Source organism: Dama dama, chromosome 31 (genome assembly GCF_033118175.1).
Source record: "Dama dama isolate Ldn47 chromosome 31, ASM3311817v1, whole genome shotgun sequence".
Taxonomy (NCBI): Eukaryota; Metazoa; Chordata; class Mammalia; order Artiodactyla; family Cervidae; genus Dama; species Dama dama.
Window position 1 is genome coordinate 26,671,084 of NC_083711.1, and position 20,226 is coordinate 26,691,309.

Sequence of the window (20,226 nt, forward strand, 5' to 3'; positions counted from 1 at the left end):
TGCTATTCTCTCAAATCATCCCACCCTCGCCTTCTCCCACAGAGTCCAAAAGACTGTTCTTTACATCTGTGTTTCTTTTGCTGTCTCACATATAGGGTCATCATTACCATCTTTCTAAATTCCATATATATGCATTAATAAACTGTATTGGTGTTGTTCTTTCTGACTTACTTCACTCTGATATTTTCATCAATATAATTAAATAACTCTAATCCTGATAACACATTAAAATTATCTGAGGAGTTCTTAAGAAATACTGGGTTGATCCAAACAGTTCATCTGTGTTTTCCCTGAACAAACTTTTTGGCTAACCCAATGTTATTTTCTGGGCTTCTGCTCAAACAAACCTGAATCACAGGATTTAAGAAAAACTTCCAAGGCAATTCTAATAGCACAATTCCAGCATGATCATGCTTTGAAGACAGGGGCCACCTCTTCTTAAATGCCTCTACACTAGTGCAGAACTTCACATCTGAGTATGTGAAATATGTGAATATGAGCTTAAATATCAATTTCATTCAATGCAACCAGGAAAAGCTAATAATCTTAAAAAACTGTTGCGCTATTCTTCTTCTGACATTATAATATATAAAGAAGTCCTCTTAGCAGTAACTTGACCTTCAATAGCTCAGTGTCATGAATATTTGGAAGCAGGTTACCTTAATGTGCACACACGAACAGCTGGACTGAAATTGAACACTGACTGAGTGACGTTAAATACTGGAGTCCGAGGAGGCAAGGCCATAAATAAGAGCTTTTAGTTCCAATGCGTGACAACTGATCCTTAATGCCAGAAAGAATCAAAGTAGCAGTAGACAAGTATAAAAAATATAGCATGAAGAATGTAGGGCATTTAGTAAAAAGAATCACAGATGTAGAAAACAAATCTATGGTTACCAAGAGGGGAAGTGGGAGGGTGAATTGGGAGATTGGTATTGCCATCTATACACTATTGACACTATGTATAAAAATAGATAATAAAGAGAACTTACTGTGTAGCACAGGGAACTCTACTGAACGCTCTGTGATGACCTAATTGGGAAGGAAAAATAAAAAAGAGTGGGTATATGTATACATATAACTGATTCACTTTGCTGCACCACAGAAACAAACAAATTATTGTAAAGCAACTATACTCCAATAAAGATTAATTAAAATAAATAAAGTTATAGGTATATTAGAAAAAACTGATAATGCAAAGGAGTTTAAAAAATTGGTCAGGATAATATACAGTAGTGGGATAAATCCTGTTCTAATTCTCCAAATTAAGTCATAAATGTTTATAACTTGTGTGTCACATTGCTCTTTACTAGCAAATGATATTTAAATGCCTAAAGTCGCTTCATCTATGTTGGTTATGTCAAAATGATATGCTTCTATGTATTTGCAATAGTCTGAATGGCAAGAGTTAGGTAATTACTTATAGCACTGGTATACCATCAGAAAAGAGAAGGTATTTTTAACCCAACTTTTCAAAAGGAAACTGAGAAGATATATGAAATAACTTTTAATGTCTCTTCCAACCTTTAGAATCTTTTACTAAACTATTTCTATCTGTCTTCAAGCTCACTGATTCTCTCCTCACCATGTCACATCTTCTGATAGACACATTTTTTTTTGTTTCAGTTGTAGGGTTTCTTGACTTCTTGCATTTTCTTTCAATTTTTTCTTAAATTTCCCACCTCTGTGCTTCAACCTCCCTTGCATATTGTCCACTTTTTCCCATTAGGGCCTTTATCATATTAGTCACAGTTATTTTGTTTCATTAAAAAAAAAACTTGGGGGAGGAGCCAAGATGGCGGAGGAGTAGGACGGGGAGACCACTCTCTCCCCTACAAATTCATTGTAAGAACAATTGAACCCTGAGCAAATTTCACAAAACAACTTCTGATTGCTAGCAGAGGACATCAGGCGCCCAGAAAAGCAACCCATTGTCTTCGAAAGGAGGTAGGACAAAATATAAAAGATAAAAAGAGAGACAAAAGAGCTAGGGACAGAGACGCGTCCTGGGAAGGGAGTTTTAATAGAGGAAGTTTCCAAACACCAGGAAACCCTCGCACTGGCGGGTCTGGGGGAAGTTTTTGAATCTCGGAGGGCAACCTAACTGGGAGGAAAAATTAAATAAGGCCAACAGATTACGTGCCTAAAAGCAACTCCCAGCAGAAAAGTACCCCAGACGCCCGCATCCGCCACCAGCAAGTGGGGGCGGAACGGAGAGGAGCGGGCGGCATTGCTTAGGGTAAGGACCAGGCCCAAAGACCCTGAGAGCAATTGGAGGGAGCTTTTTTAAACTGTGGGATAGCAAGAGAGAAAATTAGCTGGCCTGAACACACTGTCAGCCGTTGGCAAAACAAAGGGACTGAGAAACTCCAGAGAAGAGCTAGCCTGAGGCGGACCGGCCCATCCCTGCCGGAGGTAGGAGGCAGGGGGGAGGGGAAAGGGGCAAACTCGGCCCCAGAGATGGCATCCCCTCCCACACTGCAAACAGGCCTCCAGCTTCTATCCAAAGACTTCCTGAGATTCTGGATGGTCAACATCCGCCGCCAGGGGGGTCGCGGCTAGAGGCCAGCTCCTGAGAACAAACACAAGCCGCTGGCACCCGACCAGTGCGCACAGAAACTGAGGCTGGGGCCATGGAGGGGAGAGGGCGCGCCACACCCGGGGAGAGTGCACCCGTCAAGCTCCTGGCTGCCTGAGCTGCTCCAACGGAGAAGGCACAAAATGCAGGCACAACTGAGTCCCCGCTTTTGTGGAGTACCCGAAAACGAACCGTAAGCTCCATATAGAGCAGCTGGGAGCCTGAGCAGTGTAGACGGGGAAAGCACAGACACCCGTGAGCGCGGACAAACCCAGTGTGGCCGGAACACGGTGAGTGCTCCCTACACACAGCGATATCTGTCTGCAGTGCTCCGTCCTCCCGTAGCAGGACTGAACTAGCGAACCTAAACAAGAGATCACCTCCGCCCGCCTGTGTCAGGGTGGAAATTAGACACTGAAGAGATGGCAAACAGAAGCCAAATAAACAAAGGGAATTGCTTCAGAAAGGACCGGTGTAACAGATTAAAATCCCTGTAGGTAACACCGACTACACCGGAAGGGGCCTATAGATATCGAGAAGTCTAAGCTGGAATGAGGAGCTATCTGAAACTGAACCAAACCCACACTGCCCTCAACAGCTCCAGAGAAATTCCTAGATATATATCTATATCTATATCTATATCTATATCTATACATATATATATATGTATTTTTTTAATTAAAAAAATTTTTCTTTCCTTTTCTTTTTTATTTTTTCTCTTTTATTTTCTTTTAAAATTCCCTATTACTCCCCCATTACTCGTTAACTTTCATTTTCATATATTTTTATGATTTTTTTAATTAGGGAAAAATAATTTTTTTTCTTGTTTTTTTTTTTTTTTTCTTTTTCTTGTTTTTCTTTCTTATTTCCTTTTAAGGTCCTCTAATACTCCTCTATTATTCCTTAATTTTCATTTTCATTTCACTATAACCTTGCCAAAAAAAAAAAAAAGAAAAGAGAGAAGCCCTATTTTTAAACCAAACCTCATGTATATTTCTAAATTTTTTTGTGTGTTTTTGTTTTTAAATATTGTATTTTAAAGAGTCTAACCTCTATGATAGATTTTTAATCTTTGTTTTTCAGTATGTGATATAAAGTTTGGACATTTAAGAATCCAGGAGGAGGAGCCAGGATGGCGGAGGAGTAGGACGGGGAGACCACTTTCTCTCCTACAAATTCATCAAAAGAATAACTGAACGCAGAGCAAACTTTGCAAAACAACTTCTGACTGTGAGCTGAGGTCATCAGGCGCCCAGAAAAGCAGCCCATTGTCTTCGAAAGGAGGTAGGACAAAATATAAAAGATAAAAAGAGAGACAAAAGAGCTGAGGACAGAGATCCATCCCGGGAAGGGAGTCTTTAGAGGACGTTTCCAGACACCGGGAAACCCTCGCACTGGCGGGTCTGGCGGAAGTGTTTGAATCTCGGAGGGCAACCTGACTGGGAGGGGAAGAAATAAATAAAACCCACAGATTACGTGCCTAAAAGCAACTCCCAGCAGAAAAGTACCCCAGACACCCGCATCCGCCACCAGCAAGTGGGGGTGGAACGGAGAGGAGCGGGCGGCATTGCTTAGGGTAAGAACCGGGCCTGAGTGCCCTGAGGACAATCGGAGGGAGCTTTTGTGAGTTACTAACTTAAACTGTGGGATAGCAAGAGAGAGAGAAAATTAACCGGCCTGAACGCACTGCTGGCCGTTCACAGAACAAAGGGACTGAGCAAGTCCAGAGAAGAGCTGGCAGGCTGCGGACCGGCCCAGCCCCGCCGGAGGCAGGAGGCAGGGGGGAGGGGAAAGGGGCAGGCTCGGCCCCAAGGACCGCATCCCCTACTGCACTGCAAACAGGCCTCCAGTTTCTAATCAAAGACCTCCTGAGATTCTGGATGATAGACATCCGCTGGGAGGGTCGCGGTGAGACACAGGGCACAGGCACCCGACTGGCACGGGTGGAAACTGAGACTGGGACCGCGTAAGGGAGTGGGTGTGCCCGTCAAGCTCCTTGCACCTGAGCCGCTCTGACGGGGAAGGCAAAAAAAGCAGGTGCAGGTTTTTGTTCCGCACTTTTGTGGAACACCTGAGAGCTGGAAACGCGCGCAGCGCAGGGCACGCTCCATATAGAGCAGCCAGGAGCCTGAGCAGCGTAGATGGGAAAACAGCACCAGCCCCTCCCTGCAGCGCGACTGAACTAGCTACCTGAATAAGAGACCACCTCCGCCCGCCTGTGTCAGGGCGGAAATTAGGCGCGGAAGAGACTGGCAGACAGAAGCCAAATAAACAAAGGGAACTGCTTCAGAAGGGACCGGTGCAACAGATTAAAATCCCTGTAGATAACACCAACTACACCAGAAGGGGCCTGTTGATATTGAGAAGTGTAAGCAGGAACGAAGAGCTATCTGAAACTGAACCGAACCCACACTGACCCCAACAGCTCCAGAGAAACTCCTAGATATATTTTTACATTTTTTTTTTTTAACTAAGAAAAAAAATTTTTTCTTTTTTCTCTTTTATTCTCTTTTAAAATTTCCTATTATTCCCCCATTACTTCTTAATTTTCATTTTCATAGATTTTTATGGTTTTTTTAATTAGGAAAAGTTTTTTTTGTGTGTTTTTTTCCTTTTTTTTCCTTTTTTCTCTTCTATTTTCTATTTTTCTTTTTCTCTTATTTTCTTTTTAAAGTCCTCTATTACTCCTCTGCTACTCCTTAATTTTCATTTTCATTACACTATAACCTTGCAAAAAAAAAAAAAAAAAGAGAAGCCCTATTTTTAAACCGAAATTCATATATATTTCTAAAATTTTTTTTGTGTTTTGGTTTTTGTTTTTAATATAGTATTTTTAAGAGTCTAACCTCTACTCCAGACTTTTAATCTTTGTTTTTTAGTATATGATATAAATTGTGGACATTTAAGGATCCAATATTCAGTTCCCATTTCTATTCAGGAGTGTGTTGATTATTCTCTCCCAATCTTGACTCTCTGTTTTCTACCTCAGAACACCTCTATTTCCTGCTTTCCCCTTCTCTTCCCAATCCAATTCTGTGAATCTTTGTGGGTGTCTGGGCTATGGAGAACACTCTGGGAACAGACAACTGCGTAGATCTGTCTCTCTCCACTTGAATCCCCCCTTTTCTCCTCCTGCTCATCTCTATCTCCCTCCTCCCTCTCCTCTTCTTCATGTAATTCTGTGAACCTCTCTGGGTGTCCCTAATGGGGGAGAATCTTTTCACCATTAACCTAGAAGATTTATTGTCAGTGGTGTATAGTTGGAGAAGTCTTGAGACTACTGGAAGAATAAAACTGAAATCCAGAGGCAGGAGACTTAAGCCCAAAACCTAAGAACACCAGAAAACTTCTGACTACATGGAACTTTAAGTAATCAGAGACCGTCCAAAAGCCTCCATACCTACACTGAAACCAACCACCACCCAAGAGTCAATAAGTTCCAGAGCAAGACATACCACGCAAATTCTCCAGCAACGCAGGAACATAGCCCTGAATGTCAACATACAGGCTGCCCAAGGTCACACCTAACACATAGACCCATCTCAAAACTCATTACTGGGCACTCCATTGCTCTCCAGAGAGAAGAAATCTAGTTCCACGCACCAGAACACTGACGCAAGCTTCCCTAACCAGGAAACCTTGACAAGCCAATCATCCAACCCCACCCACTGGGTAAAACCTCCACAATAAAAAGGAAACACAGACCTCCAGAATACAGAAAGCCCACTCCAGACACAGCAATCTAAACAAGATGAAAAGGCAGAGAAATACCCAACAGGTAAAGGAACATGAAAAATGCCCACCAAGTCAAACAAAAGAGTAGGAGATACGGAATCTACCTGAAAAAGAATTTAGAATAATGATAATAAAAATGATCCAAAATCTTGAAAACAAAATGGAGCTACAGATAAATAGCCTGGAGACAAAGATTGAGAAGATGCAAGAAATGTTTAATAAAGTCCTAGAAGAAATAAAAAAGAGTCAATTAAAAATGAATAATGCAATGAATGAGATCAAAAACACTCTGGAGGGAACCAAGAGTAGAATAACGGAGACAGAAGATAGGATAAGTGAGGTAGAAGATAAAATGGTGGAAATAAATGAAGCAGAGAGGAAAAAAGAAAAAAGAATCAAAAGAAATGAGGACAACCTCAGGGACCTCTGGGACAATGTGAAATGCCCCAACATTCGAATCATAGGAGTCCCAGAAGAAGAAGACAAAAAGAAAGGCCATGAGAATATACTTGAGGAGATAATAGCTGAAAACTTCCGTAAAATGGGGAAGGAAATAGCCACCCAAGTCCAAAAAACCCAGAGAGTCCCAAACAGGATAAACCCAAGGCGAAACACCCCAAGACACATATTAATCAAATTAACAAAGATCAAACACAAAGAACAAATATTAAAAGCAGCAAGGGAGAAACAACAAATAACACACAAAGGGATTCCCATAAGGATAACAGCTGATCTATCAATAGAAACCCTCCAGGCCAGAAGGGAATGGCAGGACATACTTCAAGTAATGAAAGAGAATAACCTACAACCTAGATTACTGTACCCAGCAAGGATCTCATTCATATATGAAGGAGAATTCAAAAGTTTTACAGATAGGCAAAAGCTGAGAGAATTCAGCACCACCAAACCAGCTCTTCAACAATTGCTAAAGGATCTTCTCTAGACAGGAAATGCAGAAAGGTTGTATAAATGTGAACCCAAAACAACAAAGTAAATGGCAACGGGACCACACCTATCAATAATTACCTTAAATGTAAATGGGTTGAATGCCCCAACCAAAAGACAAAGATTGGCTGAGTGGATAAAAAAACAAGACCCCTATATATGCTGTCTACAAGAGACCCACCTCAAAACAAGAGACACATACAGACTAAAAGTGAAGGGCTGGAAAAAAATATTTCATGCAAACGGAGACCAAAAGAAAGCAGGAGTCGCAATACTCATACCAGATCAAATAGACTTTCAAATAAAGGATGTGAAAAGAGACAAAGAAGGACACTACATAATGATCAAAGGATCAATCAAAGAAGAAGATATAACAATTATAAATATATATGCATCCAACATTGGAAGACCACAATATGTACGGCAAATGCTAATGAGTATGGAAGAGGAAATTAATAGTAACACAATAATAGTGGGAGACTTTAATACCCCACTCAAAACTATGGATAGATCAACTAAACAGAAAATTAACAAGGAAACACAAACCTTAAATAACACAATGGACCAGCTAGACCTAATTGATATCTATAGGACATTTCACCCCAAAACAATCAACTTCACCTTTTTCTCATGTGCACATGGAACCTTCTCCAGAATAGATCACATCCTGGACCATAAAACTGGTCTTGGAAAATTCAAAAAAATTGAAATCATTCCAGTCATCTTTTCTGACCACAGTGCAGTAAGATTAGATCTCAATTACAGGAAAACAATTGTTAAAAATTCAAACATATGGAGGCTAAATAACACGCTTCTGAATAACCAACAAATCATAGAAGAAATCAAAAAAGAAATCAAAATATCCATAGAAATGAATGAAAATGAAAACACAACAACCCAAAACCTATGGGACACTGTAAAAGCAGTGCTAAGGGGGTAGGTTCATAGCATTACAGGTTTACATCAAGAAATAAGAAAAAAGTCAAATAAATAACCTAACTCTACACCTAAAGCAATTAGAGAAGGAAGAAATGAAGAACCCCAGGGTTAGCAGAAGGAAAGAAATCTTAAAAATTAGGGCAGAAATAAATGTAAAAGAAACTAAAGAGACCATAGCAAAAATCAACAAAGCTAAAAGCTGGTTTTTTGAAAAAATAAACAAAAATGACAAACCATTAGCCAGACTCATTAAGAAACAAAGAGAGAAGAACCAAATTAACAAAATTAGAAATGAAAATGGAGAGATCACAACAGACAACACTGAAATACAAAGGATCATAAGAGACTACTACCAGCAGCTCTATGCCAATAAAATGGACAACTTGGAAGAAATGGACAACTTCTTAGAAAAGTATAACTTTCCAAAACTGAACCAGGAAGAACTAGAAGATCTTAACAGAGCCATCACAAGCAAGGAAATCGAAACTGTAATCAAAAATCTTCCAGCAAACAAAAGCCCAGGACCTGATGGCTTCACAGCTGAATTCTACCAAAATTTAGAGAAGAGCTAACACCTATCTTACTCAAACTCTTCCAGAAAATTGCAGAAGAAGGTAAACTTCCAAACTCATTCTATGAGGCCACCATCACCCTAATTCCAAAACCAGACAAAGATGCCACAAAAAAGAAAACTACAGGCCAATATCACTGATGAACATAGATGCAAAAATCCTTAACAAAATTCTAGCAAACAGAATCCAACAACATATTAAAAAAATCATACACCATGATCAAGTGGGCTTTATCCCAAGAATGCAAAGATTCTTTAATATCTGCAAATCAATCAATGTAATACACCACATTAACAAATTGAAACATAAAAACCATATGATTATCTCAATAGATGCAAAGAAAGCCTTTGACAAAATCAACACCCTTTTATGATTAAAACTCTCCAGAAAGCAGGAATAGAAGGAACATACCTGAACATAATAAAAGCTATATATGACAAATCCACAGGAAGAATTACTCTTAATGCTGAAAAATTGAAATCATTTCCCCTGAAATCAGGAGCAGGAAAAGTGTGCTCACTCTCACCACTATTATTCAACATAGTTTTGGAAGTTTTGGCCACAGCAATCAGAGCAGAAAAAGAAGTAAAACGAATCCAGATAGGAAAAGAAGAAGTGAAACTCTCGCTGTTTGCAGATGACATGATCCTCTACATAGAAAACCCTGAAGACTCTACCAGAAAATTACTAGAGCTAATCAACGAATATAGTAAAGTTGCAGGATATAAAATTAACACACAGAAATCCCTTGCATTCCTATACACTAACAATGAGAAAACAGAAAGAGAAATTAAGGAAACAATACCATTCATCATTGCAACAAAAAGAATAAAATACTTAGGAGTATATCTACCTAAAGAAACAAAAGACCTATACATAGAAAACTATAAAACACTGATGAAAGATATCAAAGAGGACAGAAACGGATGGAGAAACATACTGTGTTCATGGATTGGAAGAATCAATATTGTCAAAATGGCTATACTACCCAAAGCAATCTATAGATTCAATGCAATCCCTATTAAGCTACCAACAGTATTTTTCACAGAGCTAGAAAAAATAATTTCACAATTTGTTTGGAAATACAGAAAACCTCGAATAGCCAAAGTAATCTTGAGAAAGAAGAATGGAACTGGAGGAATCAACCTGCCTGACTTCAGACTATACTACAAAGCCACAGTCATCAAGACAGTATGGTACTGGCACAAAGACAGAAATATAGATCAATGGAATGGAATAGAAAGCCCAGAGATAAATCCACGAGCCTATGGACACCTTATCTTCGACAAAGGAGGCAAGGATATACAATGGAAAAAAGACAACCTCTTTAACAAGTGGTGATGGGAAAACTGGTCAACCACTTGTAGAAGAATGAAACTAGAACACTTTCTAACACCATACACAAAAATGAACTCAAAATGGATTAAAGATCTAAATGTAAGACCCGAAACTATAAAACTCCTAGTGGAGAACATAGGCAAAACACTCTCCGACATAAATCACAGCAGGATCCTCTGTGACCATCTCCCAGAATATTGGAAACAGAAGCAAAAATAAACAAATGGGACCTAATGAAACTTAAAAGCTTTTGCACAACAAAGGAAACTGTAAGCAAGGTGAAAAGACAGCCCTCAGATTGGGAGAAAATAATAGCAAATGAAGCAACAGACAAAGGATTAATCTCAAAAATATACAAGCAACTCCTGCAGCTCAATTCCAGAAAAATAAATGACCCAATCAAAAAATGGGCCAAAGAACTAAACAGACATTTCTCCAAAGAAGACATACAGATGGCTAACAAACACATGAATAGATGCTCAACATCACTCATTATTAGAGAAATGCAAATCAAAACCACAATGAGGTACCATTACACGCCAGTCAGGATGGCTGCTATCCAAAAGTCTACAAGCAATAAATGTTGGAGAGGGTGTGGAGAAAAGGGAACCCTCTTACACTGTTGGTGGGAATGCAAACTAGTATAGCCGCTATGGAGAACAGTGTGGAGATTTCTTAAAAAACTGGAAATAGAACTGCCATATGACCCAGCAATCCCACTTCTGGGCATACACACTGAGGAAACCAGATCTGAAAAGAGACACGTGCACCCCAATGTTCATCGCAGCACTGTTTATAATAGCCAGGACATGGAAGCAACCTAGATGCCCATCAGCAGACGAATGGATAAAGAAGCTGTGGTACATATACCCAATGGAATATTACTCAGCCATTAAAAAGAATTCATTTGAATCAGTTCTAATGAGATGGATGAAACTGGAGCCCATTATACAGAGTGAAGTAAGCCAGAAAGATAAAGACCATTACAGTATACTAACACATATATATGGAATTTAGAAAGATGGTAATGATAACCCTATATGCAAAACAGAAACAGAGACACAGATGTACAGAACAGACTTTTGGACTCTGTGGGAGAAGGCGAGGGTGGGATGTTTCAAGAGAACAGCATCGAAACATGTATATTATCTAGGGTGAAACAGATCACCAACTCAGGTTGGATGCATGAGACAAGTGCTCGGACCTGGTGCATTGGGAAGACCCAGAGGGAATGGGTAGAGAGGGAGGTGAGAAGGGGGAGCAGGATGGGGAATACATGTAAATCCATGGTTGATTCATGTCAGTGTATGACAAAAACCACTACAATATTGTAAAGTGATTGGCCTCCAACTGGTAGAAATAAATGAAAAAAAAAAAAAAAAAAAAAAAAACTTGTAGAAATTGCTTATTTTCCATCAATCTTATTTCCACTTTCTGTAGATGAGTCTGTGGACAAAATCAGCTTAAGGCCACTCTGTGGTTGTTCCTCTATGTTCAGTGGTGAGGCAGTGGGAACTGCAGGCCAGTCATCAATAGAAAACTGCTGAAAAGGCACACTATGCCTTCAGACCAACCTGCAACCTCAGGTTGAGTAGCAGTAAACTCAGAAACCAGGGCAGTGCATTCATTCTGAAATGTCTCTTTGGTCCCAGCCTTTTCTGCAGCACCCTGCTCATCTTTTTCAATCTCTTTAGGATTTCTGTAGAAGCAGAGATTAGGCATGACCTGCCATGAGTGTACCTGGGAGATGATGCTGCACATACACAGAACTTCCAGGGCAGTGTCACCACATCAGACCTGCTCAGTGATCTCCATTGTTGGTGCATGGATGGCCATGTCCACATAGCACAGAGGAGAGTCTGTGTTACACAGAGCAAGAGAAGGCAGGAGATGCCTCTGTGAGAGGCTAGTTGTCAGTATTGGGCTCAGGAACCACCAGACGTGTCAGCTCCAGGCAGCCTGGATCTGGTTCCAAGTTCCAGGAGTGAAGCAGCTAGCAGTGGAAGTCACTCTGCAGCAGCAGCAAACTTCAGCTCCACTCCTGGGTCAGTATTTCCGGATGATACGCCATTGACATCAACTGGGTTTTCAAAGGCAACAATGGCACCCGCGGCCAGCTATTCTCAGGTTTTCTTCAGATTTGTGATGTAGATGCTATGGCTCAGTGAGTAAAGAATCTACTTTCAATGCAGAAGATACAGGAGATGTGGATTTGATCCCTGGGTCTGGGAGACACCCATGGAGGAGGAAATGGCAACCCACTCTAGTATTCTGGCCTGGAGTATCCCATGGGCAGAAGAGCCTGGTGGGCTACAGTCCACAGGGTCCAAAGAGTTGGCCCTGACTGAGCACTCTTGCTTGCCATCCCTTGCCTTTTGTGACTATTCCATTTAGAAGTCAGGATTGGTATCACCTAAGTAAGTTTTATGGCAAATAGTGGGGAAACAGTGGAAACAGTGGCTTACTTTATTTTTCTGGGCTCCAAAATCACTGCGGATGGTGATTGCAGCCATGAAATTAAAAGACGCTTACTCCTCGGAAGGAAAGTTATGACTAACCTAGACAGCATATTAAAAAGCAGAGACATTACTTTGTCAACAAAGGTCCATCTAGTCAAGGGTATGGTTTTTCCAGGAGTCATGTATGGATGTGAGAGTTGGACCATAAAGAAAGCTGAGCACTGAAGAATTGATGCTTTTGAACTGTGGTATTGGAGAAGACTCTTGAGAGTCCCTTGGACTGCAAGGAGATCCAACCAGTCCATCCTAAAGGAGGTCAGTCCTGGGTGTTCATTGTTAGGTCTGATGTTGAAGCTTAAATCCAATACTTTGGCCACTTGATGCAAAGAGCTGACTCATTTGAAAAGACCCTGATGCTGGGAAAGATTGAGGGCTGGAGGAGAAGGGGATGACAGAGGATGAGATGGTTGGATGGCATCACCGACTTGATGGACATGGGTTTGGGTGGGCTCTGAGAGTTGGTGATGGACAGGGAGGCCTGGCGTGCTGAGGTTCATGGGGTCGCAAAGAGTCGGACACAACTGAGTGACTGAACTGAACTGAACTGAAGTGAGTTTCTGCTGAGAGTAATTTGAGGACATCTTCCTCTTTTATTTTCAGGAAACCAAGGGCTCTGAATGTTGTGAAGGTTTTCCTCTAAGTTACAACAGAACCCAGAACAGTGTTGTGTGGATTCATCTCTGGGTAGCATTTGTTGTTGTTCAGTTGTTCAGTTGTGTCCAACTCTTTGTGACCCCATGGACTTCAGCACTCCAGGCTTCCCTGTCTTACACCATCTCCCAGAGCTTGCTCAAGCTCATGTCCATTGAGAAGGTAATGTCATCCAACCGTCTCATCCTCTGTCATCACCTTCTTCTCCTGCCTTCAATCTTTCCGAGTATCAGGGTCTTTTCTAATGAGTCAGCTCTTCACATCAGGCAGCCTATAAAGAAAGACTAATCACAGTTATTTTCAATTCTATTTGATAATTCCCAAATCTGTGTCACATCTGACTTGAGTTCTAACGCTTGATCTGTATTCACTTCAGACTGTGTTTTTAATTGCCTTTGGAAGGCCTTATAATTTTTTGTTGAGAGGTAAATATGATGTGCATGAATAATTAGAATGAGGTAAAGAGGGCTTTAGGATGAAGATTTATGTTAATTTTTGCTGGGGCAATAGTTTCTAGAAGATTCATATTCTTCAAACCTCCTTGTTTTGGTTTCCCTCCTGACATTGGGCTTCCCTGAGAATGCCTCTTCAGAGAAAGTCTGCTTTTTGTGGGACTAAGAGGTGTAATCCACTGTTTCACTGGAGCTCTCTCTGTTGGTGTGGAAGTATGGCGTGGACAAGGGGAGCATTCTATAATCCTTCAATTAAATTTCAGTGTTTTAATCAGCCTTGTCCTTGAACTGTGACCTTCACAGGTGTTTCTCTGTGATAAAGCTTCACCTACCCGCCCACCTCCATGTACTTCCTTCCTTGGCTGCAGCGTTTCCAACCTATTTTCCTTGAGCCTCTGATCCCTGTTGACTATGTTTTTGTTTTTGTTTTCCCTCTCTAGGTGAACAGCTGACTCACTGAAAAAGACCCTGATGCTGGGAAAGATTGAAGGCGGAAGGAGAAGAGGGCAACAGAGGATGAGATGGTTGGATGGCATCACTGATGCAATGAACATGAACTAGGGCAAACTCCAGGAGATGGTGAAGTACAGTGTGCTGTGCTTCAGTACTATACAGTGTACTGTGTGCTGTAGTCCATGCAGTCGCGAAGAATCAGACACGACTTGGTGACTGAAAAACATAACAATGGGTAAAACAGGAAGCCTGGGGGGTGGGGGGAGTGGTTGGAGTGGGAGGGATTCCCTTCGACCAACTGGAATTGTTAATGTTCAGTTATTCAGTCGTGTCCAACTCTTTGCGATCTTGTGGACTGCAGCATGCCAGGCTTCCCTGACCTTCACCATCTCCCAGAACTTGCTCAAACTCATGTTCATTGAGTCGGTGATGCCATCCGACCATCTCATCCTCTGTTGGCTCCTTCTCCTGCCTTCAATCTTTCCCAGCCTCAGGGTCTTTTTTAATGGGGCAGCTCTTCAGATCAGGTGGCCAAAGTACTGGAGCTTCAGCTTCAGCATCAGTCCTTCCAATGAACATTCAGGACTGATTTCCCTTAGGATGGACTGGTTTGATCTCCTTGCAGTCCAAGGGACTCTCAAGAGTCTTCTCCAATACCACAGTTCAAAAGCATCAATTCTTCAGTGCTCAGCCTTTTTTATGGTCCAACTCTCACATCCATACATGACTACTGGAAAAACCTTCAACTGGGATATGGTTCAGAAAAAAGTCTTTTTGCCAGGAGAATATCCTTTGTTATGGTTAGACTGTTGGTTTATTTCACAGTGATTACTCTTTCCTTCCCGGCAAGAGCCACAGGGATCTTTCTTGGATCTTCACAGTGAGAACCTAGTGGAGATTCAAAAACTCAAAGTGCATGAAAATGTGGGGGCCCTTGTAAACCGGCAGCCCTAGGAGTTTCTCGCTGTTAATGCTAGTCCATATTCAGTTTCCAGCTGTTCAACAAAATTAGCATTTCAGTGTTCCTACCAGTTTATGGCTCCAGCAGCTTTTGGTCCAGGTCAGCAAGTCTTGCCTGTGTCTCTCTGGATGAATTTGCCTCTTCAGATTTTTGCCTGGCAATTTGTCCTGAAACCTCCGTTCTCTGAAGGATTCAAGAGAAGGCATTGCTTTTCAGTTGGGTCAGCTTTTTCTTGTTGTAGGGACAGCAGTGGCAACTTCCAAGGTTTTCATCTGTCAGAGTGAACCCAGAAGCCTAACTAAGTTATATAGAATTGTAGATTTCTAAACTTGTAGGCACACATAGTAATTAAACACAAGATTTTAAAATGTTCTACTGGAACTAAATATCTTGTCATTGAAAAATAGTTTAAAACATTAGGAAAATTGTCAGTATTTAATATTTGTTGAAGGTTAATGTTTTGATTTTTGTCAGTTTTCACTGTTGACACAGTGAATATTGTCTTTAGTAATTTCATTTATGAAACTGCTGCTTCTCAATTAATAAACATAGCAATAGAAATCACTGCCAATTTCATGAAATCTTCCTCAGAGGTTACATTATTTCTACTCACATTAATCAAGAGTAATGTTTGTTCTTATTTTATTCTGTAGATTTATTTGGGGGATTAATATGTTTATTTGAATAACTCAGGATATCTGGATACTTTGATCAAGTTCAGCATTTCACTATACAGTGAAACTTTATTTATGAAACTACTCACTTTTGTTTCTTAACCTAAAATACTTTAAAAATCACCTTCAGTGTCACAATCTCAGGATTATTCTGATTATTGAAGCTTTTTGGGAATAAAGGGAAGGTACTCTTACTGGTGGGGTTTAGAATGTGCTACCTCCAAATATGGATGCACTCTTGAATAGTTTAAGTTGAAGGAATTTGAGAAATGAAGCATGCTAGAAAGACTCTCTGCTCTTCTCCTCTGAAGCAGGTCACAATGACCTCAAGTGAGAGGTGCCCTCTGTTTTTTTAGGAAAATTAATTAATTAACTGATTTTTGGCTGCCCTGTGTCTTTGTTGCTGTGAACAGGCTTTCCCTAGCTGTGGTGAGTGAGGGCTACTCTAACTGTGAGGTTCAGGCTCCTCATTGTGGTGCCTTGTCTTGTAGAGTGCAGTCTCAAGAGTTGTGGTACATAGGCTCCATGGCATGTGGAATCTTCCTGGACCAGGGATTGAACCCATGTCCCCTGCATTGGCAGGTGTATTCTTAACCACTGGACCAACAGGGAAGTCCTAAAGGTGCCCTGTCTATACCAGGAGGTAAGGAGTGTCCTACTTTTTGAATGTGAATGAATAGGTCTTGCTAAGATTCTCCCAGTTTCCTACATTTACCTCATATCCTTTTCATCTTATGACATATTTCCACAACTTGTCACTCTTCATCAAATTCAGCATAAAAACATGCAGGTTTATCTGGTTCTTTGTACCTTTACTTCCTTGGGAGGGCTCTTGTGTCACATAAAACTTACATTTTTAAGCTAAATACATATGTATGCTTTCCTCTAATTAGTCTGCCTTTTGTTACAGAGATCCAGCCAAGAATCTAGAAGGGTAGAAGGAAAATGATATTTTTTCTTCTAGACATTACAAAGACATTACATTGTTTTCTGTTAGTTTGAGGTACTCACTGACAGATGTTGCAACAAATCATTAAATTTATCCAAGTTTAGATGATTGTTATTTTGGTATATTATAATGAAGGGTTTCCTCATTTGAGTGGCTCTATGTTAATTTGATATCTTGTCTCACTGGTCAGGCCAATTGTGGGTCAGAGATGGGTGTGTGTGTGCTAAGTCACTTCAGCTGTGTCAGACTCTTTACAATCCTATGGACCATAGCCCACCAAGATCCTCTTTGTCCATGGAGATTTTCCGGGCAAGAATAGTGGAGTGTGCTGCCTCCAGGGGATCTTCCCAACTCAGGGATTGAACCCACGTCTCCTACATCTCTTGCACTGGCAGGAAGGTTCTTTACCTATACCCTTTGTTTAAGGTTGTGGTTTCAATTGGCCAGTCCTAGGAAGCAAGGTTGCCTGTGTGTAACTCAATCACATTGGTGGTTTCTTGAATTGCTCTATAAGTATAGGCTTAAATACACATAAATTTAAATGGGGATATATTCTTAGTTGGGCTTCCCAGGTGGCTCAGTGGTAAAGAATCTGCCTGCAATGTAGGAAACCCGAGTTCCATCCCTGAGTTGGTAAGATCCCCTGGAGGAGGGCATGGTGGCCCATGCCACTGTTCTTGGCTGGAGAATCCCAGGACAGAGGAGCCTGGGGGGACTCGGTTTATAGGTTTGCAAAGAGTTGGACATGAATGAAGTGACTGAGCACACACATACATAATCTTAGTTGAAGTAACCTGAAACCCTGAAATTCTGTGGGACAATGAAGAAGGTAAAATTTGAAGCCTAGTTACTTCTGGATGCAGTTCATGAAGAATGGAAACTAGTTGGGATTTCTCACTTTTTCAGTGGAGTGAAATTTACAAAAAAAGGCCTCATTTTTTTTTTTTTTTTAAATCAGTCTGAATTCCCTGTATAGGTATCTGACTTGTCTAGGAAGACAGATGTGCAATTTCTCCAAGTCAGTTCAATCTCCTGCTTTCACATAACTATTTCACATATTCTCCTTTCTACCAAAGCTCCCAACAACTCCTCCTTTCTTCTCATTTTTAACTGATGGAGTTATTACTTATTTCATGGAAAAAAATACCAATCTGTCAACCTTCATCTGTAATCATATACCCTGTATTCCCTCCTGTAGTTAAACATGATGTCTCTTATCACCTCTCACCTGTTCAAAGCCTTCACTCCTGCAATTGTCCTCTCTCTCTTCCATTAAAAAAGAAGGGGGAAAAAAGGACAACAAACTCACCTTGATTCCACATCTTCTTCAGCAACATTTTCCATTTCTCTACTTCCTCTTATAGCCATATCTTTTAAAAACAACTGTCTCTACCCTTTGTCTGTAATTCCTGGTTTGCCTCACTCTCTTGAACCTACTACATTCTGCTTCTTATCTCTTTTTCTCCACAAAAACTGTTCGTTCAAGGTCACCAGTTACCTCTATGCAGCCAAATTCAAAAGGCAATTCTCAGTGCTGATATAGCCTTACCTGTAAGCAGCTTTTGTCCCACGAACAGCTTTTGTTATAGATGATCATCCCTTCTTTCTTGAAAGACTTTTCTTCACTCCACGTCAAGACCTTCCTTCCCAGTCTCCTTTTAGAAACTCATTTCTGCTTTATTTTGATAGTCTCTAAGTCACTCTACCCCAGAGAACTTTTTTCCTATGTATATTCACTTTTCAGATAATGACATTTAGTTGCATAACTTTTGTGCTATCTTTACATTTTGTGTAAAAATTATAATCTTAATATCTGCCTACTCAACGAACAGTTTCACATGGATATTCACAAGTTCCTCACACAGAGACTCTCCAAAATTGAGCTGTTAATTAAATATTGTCCACCTCAAGTCTCTTTATTGTATATACTTCAGTGTTTTTGTTTGCCAGGTACTAAATGCCAAAAACAGAAAGGGATTTTTTTTTATATATATATACAGATTAAGCTTGTCTTTGTTTATTTATTTTTTCATTTATTTTTATTAGTTGGAGAAAGGTGGTTTTAAAATAATTTTTATAGGTAAAATTTGTTTTTTGAAACATAGTGTGATATAATCTCTCTAGTGTGATCTAAACCTCTTTAGCTTACTTTAAGGTAATGAAAACTAGTATAGGACTGTTTTCTTCCTTTTCTGTTTAAACCAAGAAACACTGATTCTATTTAATCATTTAAAAGATGAGTTGGCTCATGAGTGACAGTAGGTCTGAGGGAAGGAGAGCTTTCTAGAGGAAAAAAAAGAAAAAGTGCCCTGTGACATGGGAGTTGGGGGAGGGGGCAAAAGTCTGTCCTTGGGGATATGTTCAGAGCTGTGGGCTCCACACTCTGTTAGGGCTTGGCTTCCAGAATTCAGCTCAGTTCAGCCCAGTAGAGCTTTTGGAATTGGCTGCATCTTTATAATAAAAGATGCTTTTTGGGTAGTGGGACAAAAATTAACTTCTGCAGACAAAAGCTTTAACAATGATGCTATCTACAAAGAATATAATCATAATAAGAAAAGGTTCAAGATGGTAGGGGTCACAAAAGCTGAAGCAGTAAGACATCAGCCCCAGCTTCAGGCAGCCCAGTGATCAAATCAAGCCACCACTGCTGCTGGTTCATCCACAGCAACAACTGTGGCTCACGTGCCAGCTTCTGTCCCTGCTTGGGCTCCCACTTCTGAACTGGTACCCGTTGCACGAGCGTTGAGCCCAGCCTCTTCTGAACCCGCACTTATGACTGCAACTGAACAAGAGAAACCTGCACAACTACAAGAGGACCACTCGTGATCACCAGCCCAATACCAACTGCCTGCACGTCAGAGGAGTCTGACTAAAGCTTACTCACTCATACAGTATCCGTATTTAAGGAGGAAGACGCCACACCCTTTACATGAAAATAACTACCAATTAAAAAGTTTCTTGAGTGTTAAAGACCCTGCTTAGGTTGAGAAGCAGTGAGATTACAGCGTATAGTTACCATGCACAAACATGGTTTCTTGTTTACATTTTTTGCTTGTTTTTGGTAGTTGCTTGGGTTTCAAAATAATCACTGTGGGCTTGATTTTGATGTGTCCTTTGGGGTAATGTAACTTCTGAGACCAATGAAGACATACAAAGGCCACTTTTCCTCTCAACTTTCCTTCAGCAGAAGTGTGTTTACCAGCAAGTTGTGGGTTCAAACAGTTGTCTTTCTTTTTTAAACCCACAGAATGCTGGTTGAATTAAAAACAACCAATGGAAATGTTTCAAAACCAGGTTTCTGACATTTATAAGCTTTTTTCCTTTACTAGATAAATATGTGTGACAAATAAAGTCATTGATATTCTAGTAACTTTGAAAAAGAGACAGAGAACTGTATCCAGCATCTTTTAAAAAAATTATTAGCATTCTGGTATATTTATTTCCAAATATTTATATCTAT

At 40.4% G+C, this 20,226-nt stretch overlaps 1 pseudogene; it reads right to left on the bottom strand.

Moving 5' to 3' along the window:
* Positions 1 to 11,570: 11,570 nt before the first annotated feature.
* On the bottom strand, positions 11,571 to 18,134 carry LOC133049974 (small ribosomal subunit protein uS2-like; annotated as a pseudogene).
* Between the last annotated feature and the right edge of the window lie 2,092 nt (positions 18,135 to 20,226).